Below are 18,775 nucleotides of genomic sequence, written 5' to 3' on the forward strand. Positions count from 1 at the left end.
CAAACCAGAAGGCAAATAAAAAGTTTTTTTTTTTTTTTAAATCTTATGATTTTTAAGCCAGTGTCATGATTTTGGGAGGCCTGACAATTAAACTGAAGTTTGTCAGTGATTAAGAATGAACACAATAAATCAGGTTCCCATGCTCTTGGGGAAAAAAAGGTAGGCTTTTTCTATGTATGATCATAAGATTCATGCATCAGCTTCTAAGTGCCATTCTGCTCTTGTATGAGTGTATCTTCTAGAGGGGAGTGTTTCTGTGATGGGCTTTAACTAGTTTTCATGATCTTTCACTGTTGTGGCAAATCATTTATTGAAGCTGACTTTATAAAGTTTCTCTTTTTAAAAGAAAAACAATCACAATGTATATCACATATTTTCATAATCCTGCCAACTGTGCTAAAAAATTACTGATTAAAAAACACCTGCAACAAATAGTTTAAAAGTGTTTAACATGTTACTATAGCAGCTTGAATTATTTTAAAGCCCCAGGCTCACATGATGTTAGCACCTCAGACACAGTCAATACAAGACACTGATTGTGTTCAGAATAATTGCATACAAGCAACCAGTTAATACTTATGAACAACAAGAAAAAACAACTGCTGCTCTCAGAACTGGGATGTTATAAAGGTATTGCAGAAATACTTTTCCATTCAATATCATTGGTCTTCTGGAATACATCATGGGCCAAATTCAATGAAATTGTACCAAGAATGTATTTGGCCTCATATAGTTAGACAATTCATCAGAAAGAAGGAAGATGAGATGTCTGGGTCTTACATATGGCAAGGTCAAGTTTGTAGGCATGCATAAATTGTCAGTACACCCAAGTTGGTTTAAAAAGCCTGCAGCTATATTATTATTATTATGACAAAATAATCCACAAACTTTGGAAGGCTGCTGTAGTCACCAAGCAACAGTATTATCCTTTATTACAAAAGTCAACAACATAATAAAACACACTTAAAATATTGGGTCTGAACACAAGAATAACTCGACTTTAGCTTCCAAGATTTCCCGAGAGTAAAACTGCAAGAAACCTTATTCAGGTAAATACCCTGTTAGCTAATTCATTTCTGATATTAAAGTTCTTATTTCTGCTATATATCTCTTTATAAGACTTGCAGGGAAAAGATAAGGGCAAAAAAAGTATGAGTTACTGCTAGCTTAAGGGAATAAGGAGAAAGAATTACTACCAAGAAAGTAGGCCTGTTAATAAATGAAAAGGAAGACAAAATTAACCACTATTCTAAATTAGCTATGTTACTGAACAGCTTGTATAGTTCATCTTTTAAGAAGATAAATAAAAAAGGAGTATGGACCATTATGAAGTAATGAAGAACTTGCCTACATAGCTTTTGTGCACAGGAAAATACAGATCATGATGAATGCATCTGCATCATGCAAGCCTAGAGGGCAGGACATTTAAGGAACCTGAATGTTTGGTAGGACACATGACAGCATGGCATTGGGACATGATGCTTGTTTAAATGTAGATTTGGTTGGTTTTCTTTCTATGACAGTTCTTTGTAAGTGGTAGTCAAAATTTAGTAACATAAATGATTAAGTATCAGAGGAGTAGCCGTGTTAGTCTGTATCCACAAAAACAATGAGGAGTCCGGTGGTACCTTAAAGACTAACAGATTTATTTGGGCATAAGCTTTCGTGGGTAAAAAAATCACTTCTTCCGATGCATGGAGTCAAATTATTAATCTATCTCATATAGAAGAATGTTATTATTTATTACTTGTATTGCAGAGCTCCTTTGTGCTAGGCACTGTACAAACACATAGGGTCAAATTCTGGCCTAACTAATACCAGTGTAAAACTAATAGTAAAGTCAGTAGAGTTACTCTGGATTTACACCAGTAAAACTGAAAGCAGCATTTGGTCAGCATCACTCAAGGCCAACTATTGGTGCTACATCCATCTACTGTAAGTTATTGAACACTTGATTTTAATTCTGCCTTTGTTGTAAACTGTTTTAAAAAATATTGTTGCCTTTGAAAGTTGTTTGTACCTACACAGATGTTGACTGTATTCTGATTCTGATTTTCTTTCTGGATTAATGGAACCTCATCGCAGTCTGCCACTATCTTGAGTGTTAATTGCACTCTACAGACCATAGCTAAATTAGAATGCTGGTAGAGGTAGGAGATGCCACATCTAGTGAACAAAGTGATGATCCAGAGATTGAATCCTGTTAGTAAATTATAAGAAGAGACAATATTCTAGAGAAAGACTTTCTTTGCAAAAATCCACAGTTCACTATAAGATGTGCACCAATCAGCTCCTTGGTTGATTGGTACTGAGTAAATAATAAAAACAGGGAGAAACTCACCTCTCCTACTAAGAGCATCTCTTCCTACAGTGGCCAGATTCTGCCGCAAGTTACAACTGTGCAGTCTCATTTGGGACCATCTGTTCAAAAACTGCACGTCTAGCCATGCTTTGTTTGTCTAATGTTTCACATTTTGATGCCATGAAATCCAATTGATTTCTGTATTTGTAGTTTGTAACTTGACATTTTTAACCTTGATTAGGCTTTATGACTTTCTGAAATGAATACACCCATACAGAGACAAAAACACCAAACTAGAGAATATTTTCCTTGAGTGAACCAAAAGAGGTAATTATTATTTGATTAGCATTTGTTGTTGAAATTTGCATAGCTGTACATTTTTGCTAACACTGAAGATTTGTGATACATAAGCCATTTTTAAATTAAATCCATCTTGCTACTAATTGAATAGATTTTTTATTACCTTATTATATTATCTTGATCTATTTAGAGTAGTTTTGTGGAAGTAGATGTCCTCCATTAGTCCGTAATAAAATCTATTGGAGGAAATCATGTTTTCCTTCCTTCCTGTTACTGTTGTAAATATTCTGTTTCATTTTTAAAAAAATAAAAAGTTGTACCAGATTCCCAGATTATGATGGCTCACTGTCTTGTTTTTGTAGCTGTTCAAAGTAATTATTGTGTCTTATATGTTCTTACAGTAATAAGTTGGCCTGTTGTGCTCTTTTGTCTCAAAAGAAGCTACAGTATGTGTAATATATATCCCATTTGTATTTTCAATACTGGTCCACTGCAGTAATAAAGTTGTCATACTGAACATGTAATGGACCACTTTACATTGTTAGCACTGCCTTTTTTATTACAACTGTTTGTAACTTTATGTCTTCATTAATGTGATCCATTGCAATAATAAAGTTGTCGGACATCTCCTGCAACTTACTGTTTTCTACCCCCAACCCTGAAAGTTATTTTGGCTTTGGCAGTTCAGTTTACTTTCTATTTCAATGTTCATATTGAGGTAACCAGAAATATGGCTACTATAATCATATTATTGAATAAATGTGGCAGTTTATGAGATCTACATCCATTTTATATAACTTTGTTATGATTTGGTATCAGTAAATTTAAATGTGGACTTCACTGAATTAGGAATGCATTCAACACTGAAAACAAACATACATCGGATGATATGCTCCATTGACATTTTTGTGTACCTGGTATCCAAATGCAATATACAATTACTCTGGGGGTTAACATACAACATTTAGGCCCTGATCTTGGAAATGTACGTGTGTTGAAATCAATGGGTTCTGCCCACATGCTTCTCTTTGCAGGATAGGGGCCTTAGCAACTCTTTGTTCTTATTGCAGACTGGTGCCTTTTTGTATTTTGGAAAATATGCTACTTTTGAACAAGTGTTTTTTTTAATTAAAAATGTTCTCCTTAGACCCCCAAAAACTGTTCTGTGTAGGCTATTTGATTGAGAAAAAGGCAAACAGTGCTATTTTCTCAGGATTCATTTCTCATGAATAGTAATAAAAATATATTTTAGAGTTGTCTATTAACTACCGTGTTTCCCCGAAAGTAAGACATCCCCCGAAAATAAGACCTACTTCCAGTTTTGCCTCTTGCTGTAATATAAGGCATCCCCCGAAAATAAGACCTCCTGGATAATAAGGCCACCCCGGAATATAAGGCCCCGAAGCTCCAGGAAAAATAAGACCTCCCCTGAAAATAAGACCTAGCGCATCTTTGGGAGCAAAAATTAATATAAGACACTGTCTTATTTTCGGGGAAACAGGGTAGTGAGTTTTAGCTTATTTGGAAAATGCTTTTGTAGCTGCCAAGAGATTTAGGCCCAGATTTTAGCCATGGGTTGGTGGGCTGCAAAAGAGCCAATTACAGCTCCCTGATTCTGGAGCGGGTTCTATGCCAACCCCAATATAATTTAGAGCAGCTGGGTTGTACTCTAATTGAACTCCCATTGGCAATAGCCTTCAAAGCCCATTAGTACAGCTGGAATGCAGTAGTGCTATAGATGTGCCTGCTCATGCCCACAAAATAGAATACTGTAGGAAATCATAGCAAAGTGACATTTTTGTTAATTTTATTGAATTATTTTCTGAAAATGTGTAGCAAAGAAATCAGCTATGCGGTCTACACACTACACACCGGCTGGGGATATCTGGCAGCGGGCAAGCTCCTTTGCACCATCAACAGAGTATAGGGGTCAGATCAAAGTATCTAATTCAGTAGTAATTTTCCATTCTAATTATTGCCCTGTGGAAGCTATGTAGAACTCCAGAGCTATGCAGCTGTGGAGGTTAACCTGATTCCAAATGGGGAAAAAATACATCCTTTTCTTTGGCTGCAGAATGGCAATTAGGCATTCTGTGCTGCTTCTTCCAAACCAGAGTTTCTGATTCCATCTAGACTGGGTGTGGCAAGATATATTTTAAATTGAGATGACAAACACAGAACATGGCAATCCTACTTTAAGGCTGACACTACATCTTTAATTTACACTCTTGAACATACATATTTCCCACCAGTAAAATGATTAGAAAAAGTTTACAATGCTTGGACTAAATGGGATAAATTAAGGATTAAATAGCAGCTGCAGATCTGAATTCCTTGCTTTGTGAGGATTTAGTCTGAGTCTTTGAACACATTAAGCTACATTCTGCTCAGTCAATCTGTGCAGCTTCACTGAAGTCAATGGGAATTGCCTGGGTGTAACAAAGCAGAATTCTGCTCAGTATTTTTGTGTGTTTTAATAACGTCTAATTTCTTCTGAAGCTTTGGCAGCATTCAGACTATAAATGTAATTATTTTACACATTTGCTGATTATCTTTGATATTTATCCTATGAAATAATTTGTTGAATTAAAATCATCATAAGTCTCAGGCAGAATATTTTCCTCACCTCTGACTTTGATTTTAGAGTGCAACAACAGTGGGAGTTATGTTGCTTCAGTATCAGACACATGAATTCAGATTGCAAATGAACAATAATGGACCTGATTCAGCAAGCCCTTACTCCTGTGGTTGGTCCCATTGGCTTCATTTAGATTATTCACAGAAATCTGTTACAGTACTCCCATCGGTAAGAATTAGCAGGATTAGGCACAACTTCTGAACACTTTCAGAATCCTAGTTGTCTGGAAATAATTTTTAGTTTGAGTCTTCCATATATCAATATTTGTACACATTTTCAGAAAAGAATTCTATAAAATTAACAAAAATGTCACTTTGCCAAAGATACCCGTTTGGCATACAAAATACCTATTTATCCAATAACCTATTTTCTCTTTGTTTAGAAAGAAATCCTGAACCTGAATGCAGTAACTTTGTCAATTCCTTTTGAAATGTAGCATTGGTATGCTTATTAAAAGCACACTGTGATGGCTTTTTCACTTATTTTTTATTTAAAAGGGTTGCCTCTCATTCTTGATATTTCCTGTTTATTTTTTTATTTGTTTATAATCTAAGTGTATTTTTATTATATACTTATTACCCTAAATATTGTCTGTATGTTTCACATTGACCCTTGCTTCCTCCACATAGTTTGATTCTTCATTCTGTTACCCCAGCTTTACACCATCTTAACTTCACTAATTAAGGTGATTTACACTGGTGTAAAACTGGTGCAATGGACTGGAGAATCAGACCTTTGTTCTCTAGTTTTCATGTGTTTGGCGATTAAAAAGAGGTTTTCCTAGATATGCTTAGAGAATTTGCACACAATTGCTGAGAGTTTGTTTATCAGGTTTCAGTAGCTTCATAAAAATTGTGAATAGAAAATGCACTGCTATTTACTATTTTACTAGTTGTGGCGCTGCACACAACACAATTAACCATCTGCTATTAGAAATATGGCAAATGTTTTATTTGTGTCTGAAGGAAAATACAAACAGATTTTGCCTTGTAGAAATTGCCTTTTATATGTTTTTTGAGATCATATTACAGAAAAGCCAGGAATCTATTAAACACTTTGTTTTGTTCAGCATAACAGTAGGAATATTCTGAGACTTGATTTAAAAATGAATAATATCACACCGGAACTGCTGAAGTTACTATAATGCCTCCTTCCAAATGACTCTTAATTTCCTGCTGATCTGGTAGAAAAATCTATTCATTATGACTCATTTTTAACATGATCCAGCTTCAGAATAGAAACTGTGTTGTTCTTATTCTTATATAAAGGAAAACCTACCGTGATGATTACCCAAAGCAGCTATTAGAAACAGGAAGATGTACAATGTGACTGACACTAGATACGGTCCATATGTTAACCTGCATTTTCCAGCCAAAGCCAATAAACACAAATATTAGTATTTAGAATCAGTAGCTTATACTACATATTTATTATTGAGAAGGACTATATAATTCAGTCTTCACTACACTGAATGTCCAACCAGATTTTCTATATTACATATTTTTATCATTTAAATATTTGTCATTCAAATATGGAAGAGCAGCTGTGCAGCTCGGGGCACATATGTTGGGTGATAGTGGAGATACACATCTGGTGCCTGGTTCTCGTTGATTGAATTCCAGCTGGAGATTTAAATTCATATCCAGCAGTGACACCAGAAATTGAGGGGTGCATATTATTCCACAGGAATTATCCCATTGGGGTGTTTCATTGAGATGCATTTTAACAAGAATAGATTGTGCAATGCTGCTTGGATTAATGCTTTCACCGAAAGATGTTCATTGATAGAACATCATGAATCTGCCTTCTCTAGTCATTGCACATATTGGCACCAATGCATCACTTTTGTGACTCTGCTCAAGTTAGAGTTACAGGTATGAATTTGATCCTATTTAAAACACATTTTAAATTTAGGGAGAGTAAAACCTGATACTAAGGCTCAAACATTCTAGAGATACTCAAATGACAAATCCCTATAATCAGTTTGCAGTTGGCTCAGTATTTTAACACCACAACACAACAACATATCCTTTGGAAAGGAGAACCAGCAGGTGATTATTTTAAGATAATTGAACATATCACGCTTTATAAACTTGTGAGAACCAATTACTCATTTCTATTTATTCTGAGATTTCTAAAAGTCACCCATCATGGGAACAAATGTTAGAATACACCATCACAAAAACAACATGGAGGTAAATGTCAAATCAAATGAACTCCCTCTAAAACTTCACGTCTGTCCCTCCTAGATTTACCAAAACCAAAAGCCAGTACAAATGACTATGGTTTATACTTTTCCTAGAAGGTCAACAAATTAGGGCTCTCTCCGGTCAACAAGGGGTGTGAATTCCAGACTAAGGGTACATCTACACTGCAATAAAAAATCCATGGCACAGAGTCTTAGACTCTGGTCAATACATTCAGGCTCACAGGGTCTCAGAGCCCAGGGTCCATCCAGCCTGATCCCAAATGTCTACACTGCAGTTTTCAGCCCCACTAGCTCCAGTCAGCTGACCCGGGCCAATGCAGAGGCACCCTGAAAGGCCTTGTATCTAGAACAGCTTGGGCCAGATTCTCAGTTACACTAGACTAAAGCTGAGAAATATGTTTCATAATTATTAAGATAAGATTCAAAATTATTTTTCAGTGAAAAAGGCAGATTCAGCAACATCAAAATGTTTCATGAATTCATCAGGATTTCAACAAATTTTTCCAGTAAAAAAACCCCAAAAACCTAAAACAATTTACCCCACCAAAATTTTGTTTCAATATTTTTGAACTGCTTTTCATGTCAAAATTACCTTTAATTTATTTTTTTAAAATATTTAAAAATACTCAAAGTTGAAACAAAGTGTCTCCTTTTGGGTCAAACAAAATGTTTCTTTTTCCCTAAAATGATTTTTTTAAAATTTTCAATTAATCAAAACTTCTGAAAAAGTTCATTTTTTATTCAACATGATTTTTTTTTTTTTTACCAATTTTTTGGATTTTCTAGTGAACCCAAAAAAATCCATTCTTCACCCAGCTCTACGTTAGACCATTCTGTCAGAGTAAAAGCTGCCTTAGGCTACATCTACACTACAAGCTAAGGGTGTGATTCCCCTGTTTCTATACATTTAGTCCTGCTAGCTCTCATTAAACTAGGCATGTATAAACAGCAGTGTAGCCATGGTAACATGAGTAGCAGCAGTGGAGGCACAGCTGAACCATGCCATGTACATACTCACTGATTTCAGGGGCAAACAGCATTTGTGAAACAGTCAATACACATACACTTAGTACAGGCTAACATCTTTATATGCTCTTTATATTTAATCATATAAAGCACAGGAGAGTACAGATCATACAAATCAATAATACATCCTGAACACAATCTCCCTAACTAGCTCATTCTTTCCTGGCAGGATCATCTCCTATTCATTCCATCAGTCAGGCAAGGTCCTTCTCTCTCTTCCCTACCCTGCCCTTGCAGCAGCTCCTATCATATTAATTTGGTGCAAAATGTCTCTCCACCCAGTTACACACCCACCCCGTGAATCCTTTTATAGACTCCTGCTGAGTCACATGCTTCTTTTGTTGTTTGCAGTGTTGTTGTAGCCATTATTGGTCCCAGGATAAGAGAAAGAAAAGTTGGGTGAGGTAATATCTTTTATTGGACCAACTTCTGTTGGTGAAAGAGACAAGCTTTTGAGCTCTACAGAGCTCTCTTCTGGTAACTTTCCAATATGCTCAAAAAAACCTCCTCCCTTCAGATAAGAGAAGGAAGTGTTTTCTCCCAGCTTGAGCAAATCTGTTGTCTCAAGTTGTTTTATTTTGAATAGATGATTTTTGAGTGATGATCACTCACCATTGTCTCTGGCCTTAAAGAGACATAATACTATCCCGTTAACTCATTGTGGATTCACGTACCTATAGGCTTTCTATGACCCAGTAGGTTCATGATACAGTTTCATAAAATCAGCCAGAATTCGGAACACCCAAATCACCATACCTATCTCTCCTCATTAATGTATAGGAGACTAGGTGCCTAACTCAATGCTGTGATTTTCTAGCTGCCTAAAAGTTAGATATCATGACACATGGAATTACAATGCGTAAATCCTTGATTCTGCAACATTCAGAGTAATTCTTTCAAAGTGTACAGAACCTTCAGTTTATAGGGTTGAGGGTGCTAAAGGGCTGGGCCGTCTATTTCTTGATTATGATATACTGTATTCGGAAGAGCTTCAACAATGAGCATATTTATACTGCTATTGCTATTTCTGAAGAGTAGAATGTGGCATTGTAGTGCTAGGTCCAAATAATTATTTTCCTTCAGAATTCCCCTTCCAGGTTTGTTTGTTTCAAGAACATACAAAATCCATGAATATTACATAGAAGGCAGTTAAAAAAGTTCACTAGGTGACTTATTCTTTGGAATAAAAGATTTAATGCACAGTAGATGAACCATATTTTACTGGGGAAAATAAGAATAAAAGGACTAACATGTAAGTATCTAAAGAAGACACACCATTTCTTTCCTATTCATGCCCCTGTTAAGAGTGTGATGGAATTACAGTTAATTACGGAGAGGCAGCCATCAGCTCTCTCTCTATTATTGTCTATAGTTTGTAGTTTAATCTTCAATATTCATGTTTATTCTTTGTATTTTCCCCATCCTTCTTAGTGAAAAAATGCATTGAGAAGATCTTTTTAGTTTAATGGCCTAGGCTAAATTTTAGCCCTGGCAGATTTCATGAAGATGATTTAATAACTAGTGAGAAACATATTTTCAGATTGAGCTTTGGGGAAGGGAGGGATAAAATATCAAAATAAGGGGTAAAAAATTGTCTGAAACAAATACTGGGATAAATGTGGTAGAAATTCATTTGTTTTAAATAAACTCCCCTTTTCCCTTACTACATCTTAAGCATTTTTTAAGTATATCTTCAGACTTTCTAATCAAAATCAAGATTATTCTTTCAGTTTATTGTAAATTTTCTCCTTTTCCTGAATTCTGAGTATTTTCCCACTAAAAGGGGAAAATATTTTTCATATAAAACATTTAAAAATGCTTGACAAATTGTAATGTTATTAATTATTACTATTACTATTGTCGTGTATTACTTGTTGACCACCAGTAGTGAACTTGGTGCTTTACAATACATACAAAGAAGACACAGCCACTGCACCAATGGCTTTATACACTAATGGTCAGATTTAGCCACCTACTCATATTAAGTAGCATGTTACTACTGTGGAGTAAGTCTAGAGGCTTGCAGCCTTCTATGGGCCAAAGTTAGTGGGAATTTTGTCTAAGAACTTCAGGAATGGGCCTATACTACTTCAAGTGCACTTTTAGTACCACAACACTGATCCCTGATATCATAAGCTTAGTACCCTTTCTTTCCTCCTACAGAAACCATCTTAAAATTAATTGCTTTCCAAAATTCTTCCTTCCCTTTTGTCCACATCAATAATATCTTCATACCTTTCCTTTCTTGCTCTGTGTTTTATAGTGGGTCTTTGTTTGATCTATATTAGACTTCTTCAAGGCAGGAAGTGTTGTGTAACTCCATGTTTCATAAATTGCCATGTATATTTATAATGCTACACAAATTATAATAGCAATAATAATCAGTAATATCATATTGAATGAAATTTCAAAAACCCATAACAAGTACCTTTTTGAGATAAAATTTCATATGACAGAATTCAGGAGATTAGAATCAAGATGGATGTTATGATGTTGTTTAGAAGGAAATTGTATTGTCTAGAGATCTTATGTAACCACTGCTAGTCAGTTCTAATCAACCTTAACTTGGAGGCCGTAGGACGCTCATGGTAATATTGAGGACTGAATAGCGGCTACTTACGTGGTAAAACTCCTTAGAGAACATATATGGTTGCCAAGATTTCAAATATTACCTGACAATAGGTTAAAGCCCAACTAAGTGTCAAATTTAAGTCAAATCTACAGCACTGAAAATGTTCTAATATTCCCTGTTGATTTTGAGAGAAAGGAAAAAGGAAACTGTAGCCAAGACTTGAGTCGGTAGGTGTTCTGAAACAGTGTTTCATTTTTTTCTTCTAGATGATCAGCTACACTATGAGGTTTTATGAAGTGTTCAGCATCCTCCAAGGGATTTTCCCATGTTAACTTGCTAAAATATACATGTTGATAAATCTTGACACAAGATCTCCCCCCTTCGCCCCCGCCCAGGTGTTAGAATTAGGCCCTGCACATGTAGCAACTTTATACAGTGCTTCTGACTGATTGGACATGGATTTTAACCATACCTTTAATCCCCATTCTGTAGGTAGTTAGATGCACCATTATTTTGTTTTGTGGACAGGCACCTCAACTGTTCCACTATAACTTTCATTGTGGCAGTTCATGGATACAAAGTTAAACCTCACTATTTGCTTTTTTCTTTTCTTCAGGCATCTCCTTTTGTGTGCTTTAACATTTCTGCTCTGTTTATAATCTGCAATTTCCAGAAGCTGGAGGATGAATGTTTCTGCAGCAACAGGCTGTTAACAAATAGCCACAATTGTAAGCACCTTGGGACTGCCTTTTTCTTAATGTATGTACAGCACTTAGTACCTTGGAACCCATTCCATGACTGAGGCTGAAGTTGTATGAAATTTTCTGAATTTTGATGTTTACAACAAAAAAGGAATAATCTTTTGCAAAAATATTTGCAATTCCCTTCCTTTCTCTCCCCCCACCCTCCGATTGTTCAACCAATTCTAACTGGAGATTCTCAGTGCTACCACAATACAAAAATAATAATAATTAAAGGGACGTTTATTATTCTACACATAAAAATAATGTATGAATAGATGTGAGGGTTTTTCTCACCCATATTTTAGACAATGAGGAAAAAAAGGCAAATAAAGTTTTCGTTTTGGATTAACCCACATATTGTGTGATTCCCACCATTATTTTAGGGGTGTACATATTTTGTGGTGTAATTAAGGGAAATTACGATGGCAATTCTTTCCAAAAAGAAAAATTGTAAAATATGTTACTGTACATTTAAGAAACAGAGATCTTGCCTAAGTTACATAATGTACATGGAAATCTCAGCTATATGTTCCATGAGAGTGATTCAGGAGTGAGATCTTCATGTTTAATTTGTATCATTGTTTTTAGAAGACATTTGGTAACAACAGATGCTAGGTTTTACTTTGACTCTAAAGACAGAAATTCTACTGAAGTAAGTTAGAGAATGGGTATGTGGCATGCATAACAGAAGGCAAATAAAATGCAAAATCCAAAGCATGGTAGGGAAAATTATACTATCTGGAAAATAACACAGTAGTGTTTCAGTAAACTAGGAAGTTTTGTAAACAGTGTAAAAATGGAAATTATTTTGATTGTGCTAGAAAAGTCATTATATTTTAAATAAGTTAAAGAATTGTTTTTAAAGTTTGGTATGCCCATTTTTTATCCATTTTTTTCTGTAGCAAAAAAGTTATTCCAGCAAAGGTGTCTTCTGTGATAGGGTTATAACCCTAGAAATATGCAGGGACTGATTATAAGTAATACTTCTGCTTATGTCAATGAACTTGAATTCATTAACTTTGCATATTTTTGTTTATTTTTGGAGTAGTAGTACAGAGTCTGTGCCAGGCTATTAAAATGATCAAATTATGAACCCATCTACAGTACATAAGGATTGGCAAATGAAATAGCATATGTTTCAGTGTGTAACTCACTAAAATAGGTTCCAGTAGGGGAAACAGGGGGTTACAACTTAATCCATGCAATAAACATAATCTTCAGAAGCTAAAAAAAAGGCAGCTAAGAGAAGTAATCAAATTCACTTGAAAACCAGACGGGATGTGGAACTTCCTTCACATTTCACATTAGAAGATGTGTGTAGATTCTTAAGTAGAGTTTGTCATTATTTGAACTTGTGGAACATAAGGAGCAGCTGGTGCAATACACCATATACATTCAATTGTAGTGCTTCTCTGACAATTTTCAGACCAATAAGAGTCTACTCAACCATGGAATTACACCATTCAGAATGATCACTGATCAACAGATAACTTAATAACAATATGCCCAACTGAAAGACCTGCCTTTGGCCCTGCTGTCCACTACTATTCTTGAGATTTAAAATATGCATAGATTACATAAACTAAAATTTAATATAAAAGAGATTAAGGTTGGTTAAGTGTAGTGTTCCCCAATTCTAAACTCTAAAGAACAAGAAAATAAGTTATGTGACACCTCTTAACCATATCCTACTGCATATACAATATGTTTCCACCAACAATGACAGACTCCACATCATCACAGGGAACTTTTCCCACACAGTATAATTCACAGCTCTAATTACAACCTCAGCAACAGTGGAACTGAAAGTATATCATACAACTGCAGTGAGTTGTACTTGAGTACAAACTGAAGGCTAGATTGTGGCTGGCTTTCATGTGACTGTGTGAGGAGTGGAAAGGAGTGAGGGGGGAAGGAGGGGCATGCTCAAGGAGACTCCTTCTGAGCAGTCCCCTACACTTACCTGAGTGCTGGTATTGCAACTGTGAGTGGCCTTTGTGCCAAGGGCAGGAAAAAGCAGAGGTCAGGGCCATGTAGGGGAGCAGGCAGCAACATCTTCGGGGATGGTGCTCTCACAAACTACCCCTAGATACCAGGCCACTTGTGGAGGAATTCTGCCTTCTGGAGGCACAGTCCCATCTAAAGGTCCTCCTGAGATGATGGAGCTCTGCCCCACCCCCAATGGCTAAATGTAACAGTTGGGATTTAAATAAGGACTTCAGCATCTGGCGCACAGTAATTAACATTATTTTTCAACCCTTACCACTTTAGTGGGACTACTTGCTTGTGTGAATATCACTCCTGTAATAGTGGCAGAATTGGATCAATATAAATATTACTGGCATATGTAGATATATAGATAGATATAGTATAACCATGGAGCTTGGAAACCTTTTGCATGTATGTCTCATTCTTAAAATATAGCTGCACAGCCTCTAATTTTATCTTCCAAGTTTGGTCAGTAGGTGGCACAAAACCATATAATTTGTAGTGGGGAAGTTCTGGTTAGAGAATTCTGTAATTGCCACATTTAAATAAATATATTTTACATACTTTCTGTGCCAGTGTTGGTGGATAAAGAAGAACCCAGTCTCTTTCAGTTCTCTGTCTTTTTTACTGGGTTGCTAGCCTGGTTCCATTTCTATAACCAGTGAGGGTTTTTTTTTTACAAGGGTAGGGGCTAGACTTGTGCTCAACCTTACCCATGTTATTTGGGTTTGGGACAGGCAGCCACATCAAGATACTGCATTGTAATGAAGAAATGCTGATTAATCCATTATCATATTTTTTGCTTTGAAACCCACTTGGTCAAACACCACAACAGGGACTCATGTCGTATTTAAATGCTAACCTCAAAAAGGAAAGCTTAATTTTTTCCCATGAAGAAAAAAAAGTATATAGGGTAAATTTCCACTCCTATCCTAAGGTTTAAAAACTGACAAACGGTTGCTCTGTAATGGATAGAGGAAACCTCAACTATACCTATTCCTTATATAATTTGATCATTTGAATATTAAACCCTTCTTTAATGAATATCACATCTTTATAGAGTGGAAAGATAGATATCACATTTTATATGGCCAAACTGTTCTTTTTCTAATTTGTTTTGTATACAAGTTAAATGTTCTGGATCAGATAGATGCAATATTCCTGCTTTTTTAGAGTGATCTCAAGTGAGGCTAAATGCCTGTTCATTTCTTTGTGAGCAGCCTTCTGCTTTCTTAAGTTTCACTATATAAATTTCATTGGTTAATTTGCTGTGTTTTAAATTGTTCATTGTATTACTCTCAGACAATATACAACGTTTATGTTTAGAAGCCAGTTTGGTGCTTCAAATAATACTGGTGTTTTATTCTGCCTGACCTTGTGTCAGCTTGGATTGAGCACATTCTGTCAAATTGCCTCCATTATTCCTCTATTACTTTGGTGGATTGTGCCTCTGCTGTAATTGTCAGATGGATTCCTAATTCCTTAGTGACCCTAATATATCAGGTACATTAATTATGGGAAGACTCAGTCTGTAGTACATGTTCAAGTTTCTACTGTTTGTTATTTGGTTTGTGTTGGCTTGGAACTACCTATAATCCTTAAAATGTATATTATAACTCAGCAGAATTTGCCGAGTGTTTTGTGCTTTCATTCTCTTTAGGTTTTACTGTTATATACTAAAAGTTAAAAAAAATCACTTTAAAAGACTCTTACAACATATACAAAGCAGTGTTTTGACATTCTTATTTGAGTCCTTGTTAATATGACACATTATCCTATCCAAATCTCTTCAAAGGGGTTGAGCTACTGACACAGAAGAGCGCACATCGTTACAAAATGCCATCTTTCTTGCAATATGCCAGTTAGTATGATAACATCTCAAATCATGCCAGTATTTTGTGCAAAATTCTCCTGGCCTTAGTTTTGGTGTAAATTAGCTGAGAGTTTCTATGAGTTGCCCAATAAAATAATTACAAAATAATTTGAACATATGGTCAAAACTAAAGGTAGGATGTCATGTAACTATTCTTGGTAGTCTTATGCTCAGTATCACATCAAATTTCAATCACATAATCAAAACTAGCTCATTTGGAAAACTGATTAGAAGCATGAACTATTAATCTGGGTGATTATGTAGCTAACATTTCATAGTCTGAATCTTCTGGGTGGATTTATAATTATATATTAATTTATTATTATTATTAATAATAATAATTATTGTTATTATTTATTTATTTATAACTTGATCACTAAGGGCCAGACTGTGACCACCTTATTGCTCAAAATCATATGTGTAATCCCATTAACACAGTGAGACCACTTGCTCTCCAGTATGAGTAAAAGGTTTGCACTCTGATCTTAAAGAAATTTCTTTTGTGGTATAGTGCTTCTTTGCATGGCTTGTAGATATACAAATGAATTAATCTTGTATAAATTGAAGCCACAAAGTAATAACTGGAGTTCTGTAGTGTTAACTGTTGATTTTATATTTGTAATTAAAAGTGAAGAACCTTTTGTTCAGGAAGAATAAGAAGTTTGCTCAAAGCTTTTCTTGCTTAGTAGATGGTGAACAATTTCTGTCGGTCGTGACATGATGCTCCAGGGAAGTCTTGGCAGGACGAACCCAAAGTTTCATGGCAAGGCCATGTTTATATAGTGATTTTCCTTCATTGGGACCAATGAGTTTTGCACCGTCATGCTGTAATTAATTGTTGTTTGAACGCTTGTTTTCTTAAATTGTCCTTTTTATTCTTTATCTTGTTCTTTCATTAAGTCTCTCAGGGAGTTACCCCATCCTGGTTTTGATCTCAGCTATCTTGTCCCCATTGATAGGTGCCTGTCTCATCTTTAGAGTCGTCAATCTGCTCTCCTCTGACATTTCAATAGGGGTGTGTTGCAACCTCCTGGCGCCCTTGCATCTGTCTTCGGTTCCTCCCTAGAACATCTAGTTCGGTGATGGCCTTCACACTTATCTCTTAACACACACATTACTCATTCACACAGAGAACCGAATTGATTTACACAGAACATTTGAACAGGAACATCAAATTGCAATGCAACAGAAAAACAATCATTGCATTCTTTTACTTATTTTAAAATGCTAAACCTACAACAAAGTGGTGACCCTAAAAGGTCTGTTACTGCCTTGAAATCAGCCCAGACACAGATTCTGGCTGATTCATCTCTACCATGGCCCCTTAGGCCATTCCTTTCTGGTATTCAAAAAGGATGGCTGGCAGGATATGGTCAAATTATACATCAATACATGTAATACATGCTATATTATTATTCTTTATCCTTTATTCTAAATTATACAAAATACAAACATAAAATCCTACTCCTACACATGTGGCAGCAGAGACCTGGAAGTAGGGAAAGGGGAGATGGGGAAGGGAGAATTTGGCCCTGGAGGAGTGAAGAAATGGGGAAGGGTCGGGGTTGGCATATAGAAACCCGAGCATGGGGGAGGGGGCCAATGGGACACCCTACCATGTGTGGGGAGGGGTACATGAAAGACCTACAGAGCCCCTGGCACAAGACAGGGGGTGCATGGACTTGTGGGGAGTCACTGAAATAGAGGAGCAAGGGAGGGTGGCAGACAGAGGTGTGTGTGAGTGTGTGTGTGTGTGTGTGTGTGTGTGTGTGATGAATGGAAGAATGCAAGGTGCCCCTAGTGGGTGCCAAATGCTCTGCCTACAGAACCACCAAGTGTGCGACCCTTTCATAATAATATCCAAAAAATAGAGTTGTGATTTGCTGTAACTACTTGACTAGTACATCAAAATTTTGAAAATTAAAATACAGATGAGTTGAGAATTGCATATCCTTTAGGATGCCTGCAATCCCCTATTTTTATCTAATGTCTACATGTGACATATATGAGGTCTACTATCTATTGACATCTTTGCTTTACATGACTCACGATAAGAAACGTGAGTCCAGATAGATCAAATGAACCAACTATGGCCCCAACCCTTCAAAAATACATGCATGTGCTTAATTTTTAACAGTGTTGCCAGCTGTCATGATTTTATCATGAGTATCAGGATATTTGGTGGTGTTCCTAAAGCTCCGGTTCATGGAGTCATGTGATCATGAAATAATCTCTCCTTTCATTTCAAGAAAAATGTAACTTTCTAGCCCTCATGGTTGTAGAGAAAAAGCTTGAAAATGTGACTTGAGTATAACCTAAAGGTTCAAAAGCCAAACAGCAAGTAAAAACAACCCCAAATCTATTATTTTTAAAGCTTCATGATTTTTAAGCTAATCTAATGATTTTTTGGGCTGTCTGATTTATGAATTTGGAATGCTTGGAGTTGACAATGTTGTTTATGAGTAGTTCTACTGAAGTCAGTGGGATTTCTTTTAGCATGTGCATATGTGTTTGCAGGATTGGGACCTTGTTCTTGTGTGAAAGATACAAGATGATAAAAGCAGCTAAAATTTGCAGTTTTTAATATATTTTACAAAGGTGCAATGGTGTTTGAATAAGGAATAATTCACGGTGTTTTAAGATTTTTTTTTAACTTTGTAAGTGTTCCTAAATATGCAGCATGCCCGCATTAAGGTTATATGGATATATTAAATTGAAAAAATTACAGTATATGATGAACCAAAAGCAAAAATGTATAAAGATTAAGAGAAATGAGAAGTGACATCTGGTCATTTTTAGCTATGATCTGAGGTGTGGTGACTCATGGTGACTATAGTTCTAAATATTTGTACTGACCCTTGTGATAGGGTATACAAACTCCATGTTGGCCACGAAAGGGTCAATAAGCCACTCTGGGGTCAATCAGCACCACCCTGCTACACCTACAATAGGTGTGAGACTTGGAGGGAGGTGTTAAGCAGAAAAGCCCAGCTCAGTGGGGGGCTGACTGGAAAGGAGAGCAGACCTCCAGCTTGCACTCGGTAACAGAAGCTTTACTGGGAAGGGATCAGGATCTCTTGGAGAAGCTGCTGCTTGTCATAGCCTCTCTGAGGGAAGATAGGC

The sequence above is a fragment of the Terrapene carolina genome, unplaced genomic scaffold (assembly GCF_002925995.2).
Source record: "Terrapene carolina triunguis isolate 2854851 unplaced genomic scaffold, T_m_triunguis-2.0 Scaffold66, whole genome shotgun sequence".
Lineage (NCBI taxonomy): Eukaryota > Metazoa > Chordata > Testudines > Emydidae > Terrapene > Terrapene triunguis.